The sequence below is a fragment of the Phyllostomus discolor genome, chromosome 4 (genome assembly GCF_004126475.2).
Source record: "Phyllostomus discolor isolate MPI-MPIP mPhyDis1 chromosome 4, mPhyDis1.pri.v3, whole genome shotgun sequence".
In the NCBI taxonomy this organism is placed as follows: domain Eukaryota; kingdom Metazoa; phylum Chordata; class Mammalia; order Chiroptera; family Phyllostomidae; genus Phyllostomus; species Phyllostomus discolor.
In genome coordinates this window covers 56,947,664-56,952,501 of record NC_040906.2, presented here as the reverse complement: position 1 = coordinate 56,952,501, position 4,838 = coordinate 56,947,664, and positions in this window count along the sequence as shown.

The window sequence follows — 4,838 nt, the reverse complement described above, 5'->3', positions numbered from 1 at the left end:
GGTTATAAACAGAACAAAAAGGTTATCTGTAATTCAGACTAAAAATAAATTGTGAAGTTAGCAACAGCATTCTCACCAAGGGCCCTGTTCCAGAAAAGGCCCAGATAAAAAATTTATTTGATAAATTGTTAAAGAAGAATTTAAGCATAACACAGAATAGCACCTTTTCTAGTATGTTTCCCTATTTACGAAGGTTTTGTTTTTTAATTCCATTCAGGCTATTACTGATAGACGTATTCTCGCTTCATTTAGTAACAAGATTGTAAAAAGGTCCTAAGGATAGTGTTACAGAGCATTAAGTGTCAGAACTCAGGGAATAGTAAATCCACTCTCCAGTCAGGAACTAACAGTGACACTTTTTTTAGGAGACATGCTGTCAACCCCAGAACAACATCGCTGTAAATGCGAACCGGGGGTTTATTGTCTAGCTTTCTTGCTTAGTGATGATATGGCATGACAACAGATAAAATTGGTATGTTAACATCTGCTAACAAATTTATGATATAATGTATGCATTTCTGTGTATAAATAAAAGTTATGAAGTGGTTGTGTATAATTAGTATTAAGAGCTTGTTATCCGTAAATAGCATTATTAAATGCAACAATAAAAAGTACTGGTACAGGTGTGCCTCTGATACAGGAACATCAGATTATTTTACACTGAATGTGCTTGTGATTCCTCTCACGATGCCACCTGCGGATAGTTTTTGATAGGTCTGTTTCTGGTTCTAGGCCTACTTCTTTGCTGCCCAGGCCATGGGATCTCTTACCACAGAGTAAATGCATAATCACATCAGTATTTGTGTGTGTGGCATGTGAAGTGCTGTTTTATTTTAAAACAGTGATTCTCAAACTTTCTGATTTCATCCTTTATTTGCTTAAAATTATTGAGAACCCCCATGTGTTTTTCTTTATGTGGGTTATATCTTTTGCTACTTACTATATTGAAATTAAAACTGATAAATTTTAAGTATATATTTATTAATTTATTTTAAATAACAAAAATAAAACCATCACATAATAAAATAACATACGTGTATGTGTGAAAAACAACTGTAATTTTCAAAACAAAAGAATTTATGGAGAAGAGTGACACTGTTTTAGGTTTTTGCAAATCTCTTTAAAGCCTGAATAATAGAATACAGGTAGAGTCCCATTATCTACTTCTGTATTCAATCTCTAGCAATATGTTCTTTTGGACAAAGTGTATGAAGACAATACAACTTCATACAGATATGTAATAGGATAAGAAACATTTAATAGCTTTTCAGATAATCGTGTATATTATTCTTTAATACTACTCTAAAACTCAACAGGTAGGTATTCTTTAAAGTTAGTTGCAATGTGGCATCTGAAACCAAATTAATGAACTTTGGATACTTCTAGGACATTTAAAATCTATTGACCTATCTGCTCTTGAAATGGATCTTAACTCCTCCATGACTTTGTTTTTTACTATCATGAATAGGAAAATTGGAAAGTATTGTTTCGTTAAGTTATGCACATCTTCCCAATGTTAACATGTCATTATACAATCCAAAAAATTGCACTTGTTAATATCATCAGAAAAGTCTTTAAGTATTGAGGAGCTGTCAAGTTCACTGAGGCAGTTACAAATATTCCAAAGTTTTAGTTTTCGCTTGAGAGTTCAAATTTATCACTTGCAAAAATAGTGTCAGTTTTTCTCCCTGAAGTGAAACGCTTATTTTATTTATTTCCTGTCAAATACCCAAGCCTGAATAACTGTAGCTTGCCTGTCAGTGGTTCTTTCAAGTGAAAATGGTGTTCCATGAAAAATGCAGCTTGTTTAATTCCAAGTTCAACAACCAATTGCTTTTCCTTAACATGGCAGGTATAAAGCACAATGGTTTGTTGTGCATTCCCATTTTGTTAACAGTCCTCAAAATAAGTGTACACATGGTCAAAATTTTACAGTTAATAATTTTTATTGCTTTATCTAACACATTTTAAAGTAAAATTTTTAAAAAAGTGTGTGGCACTAAGAATACAATGCCTGTTTGTATCATTTAGTGTCACTGCCTTTCAGTCTAAGACATTCCCAGTCTTATCTACCAATCAGTGCAAACATCAAATGGTGAAAAAGCAAACACCACCTTGTATGAGATTCAATGTGCTATTACTGTGAAAATAGTAGACCCCCTACAGAGATTTTGTGTGCTACTGCTGAATCCTGGCTCTACCACTTCATAACATTGTTATCATTATCTACTGCCATGTAACAAAGCGGCTAAAAAGTCAGTGGCTTAAACAATTTATTATTTCTTCTCATATTTCTGTGAACTGATTCAGTTCAGAGGGCAGTTTTGCTTAAAGTTTCCAGTGCAGTTGAGGTCAACAGCTGAGACAGAGTCATCTCAAAGTTTCCTCTCTGTAATAGTTGGTGCTGTTCAGAGAAACCAATGGATATAATAAGACATTTCCTGTAGGAATTGACTCCTATGGTTATGGAGGCTGAAACATCCCACAACCTGCCATTTGCAAACTAGAAAACCGGCAAACAAGTACTATAATTTAGTCAGAGACCACGAAAGTTGGAGGAGGTGGGGAGGCTGGTTACCAAGTTGTGGTGTGAGGCCAAACGGCCAAGAACCTAGGGCATGAATGTCTGAGGGCAGGAGTAGAGGCATGTCTCAGCTCAAGCAAAAAGAAGGAATTCACCTTTCCTTATTTTTTTTTGCTCTATTCAAGTCCTGAACGGATTAGGTGATGCCCACTCAAATTAGTGAAGGGATAGTCTTTACTGAATCCACTGCTTCAAATGCTAATCTCTTCCAGAGACACTTACAGAACAGACACACTGAGAAATAATGTTCAAACAGGTATTTGGACATCCATAGCTCCGTCAGGTTGACACATAGAATTAACCATCACCCTGCCTCATATGTCTGCTTGGGATCACAGGACTGGAAGAGCTGAGGGATGATTGGGCATCTCACTATCATTTTGGCCTTTCCACTTGGCTCTCTCAGGGCTTCTTCACAGCACGATGGTCTTGAGGTCATCTGTTTTCTTCAGAGAGTTTTCTAAGAGACAGGTGTGAGAGCCTCAGTTTAGACATTGTTACAATATCACTTCTACTGTAATCTATCTGTCTAAGCAGTCACAAAACCCATCCAGATTCAATGGGAAAGAACACAGACTCACTTCTCAGTGGGAGAAGTGAAAAGAATTTGCCACCATCTTTAATCTGCACAAAGAGTATTATCTTGGAGAAGTCCCTTTTTAGACTTCTCTGAATCTTATTTTCCTTGGATATAAAATGCAAATCACAATAGATCCTATCTTATAAGGTCTATAATAGTGTTAGATATTATAATCATTTTTACTATTATTATTTTATACTATTTTAAAGTAGGCAAAAATTAGCCAATGTCCCCTGTGGTTCCAATTCAGTTTATCCTTTTAGAATTTCACCAGTTTGAGCTTCTTGGCATTAAACTTTTCTTTCTTTGCTTAGCTGTCATATTTCCATCAGTTTTCTACACCAGCTATTCCAATGGAGATACAGAGGAGCACTGCAGTGCTAGAGATTAGGCTTCTCTCCAGGCTGCACTTCACTGTCAGTGACCCTGTATCAACATTTAGTAGCAAGTGGGTTTCAATCCAGGAACTGTGCTTGGGTCAGACCTCAAATCTTAAATTCTGTATATATTGCTACACTAGATAGCTAGAACTTGTGTGTGATGCCTCTTGCTCTCTCCAGACAACTTTCCCAAGAATGCCCTTATCATATATATTTTTTAATCCTAAATATACTGTACTTACTGGTATGCCATTTCAAAATGTGATGTTAACATATCACCATCAGCAGTCTCTTTCTGCTCTTTAAATTTTACTACAGAGTTCCAAAATCAAGACTTTTTGTGAAAAAAAGTCTTACACCATATGTAAATGACAATCCAATTGGTAAAACTGACAGACACAGGAAACAACCCATTCCAATATCCTCTCTAAATAAGTCAGTTTTATAACTTTAGCTGGTAGATTTGAAAACTTCATTTCTAAGTACAGTAAGCCTATACCTTTGTTTTCATGAAAAGACAAAGGTGGACATAAATGCTGACAAAATGTTTAAAACAACGTTTGTAATTCATGAGCATTTAAGAACCTGTGTAGAATAGAAGTATATTGCTACCCTTTAAAAAACATGCTTCACTGGACTCCATTTACCTTAGTCTACATGGTAGAGACTAGTGTGGCTTCACATCCCCTTCAGGTCCCACTCAATGCTTCCTCCCAAAGCTAAGATGTTTGACTTCTTGCCAACTAGCAAGAGAGCTCCCAGCCCCTCCTTTAAAATTTTCTTTCCCAGAATAGAATTTTAATGGAAATGTCATTTGTATGTAATAGTAGGATAAATAGTTCTGATTTTCAAATTTGCCCCTATTTAGGTAGTAAAAGAGAACCACAATATTAAGAAAACTTCCCATCAGTTAAAGTGCCTTTTAAAAATGTTTCCAGAATATATAACCTTGTCTTTCTTTTTAACAGTCTCACCACGTATAATACTGTTTCCCACTGTTTGAAACATAGCTAATAAATTTTTTCCTATTTAGTTAAACCCCTTGACATTCACAATTATCCAGGTGAGCATACCATTTGTGTTGCCATCTCACACTCTTGGGCACTTAAATATTACCAAGAGGTCCCTCATACTTGGGGAGATGTTGATTAGGATAATAGAGGTAATGAACTTGAGCAAATGAAGGAGTTCTGTTAGAAGATTGGTTTCTACTTCCCTAGTAACATGGGGTAGGCTCAACTACCTTTTAAAAATATTATTTGGTCTTCACAATATAAGTCTTTAGATGACTTTA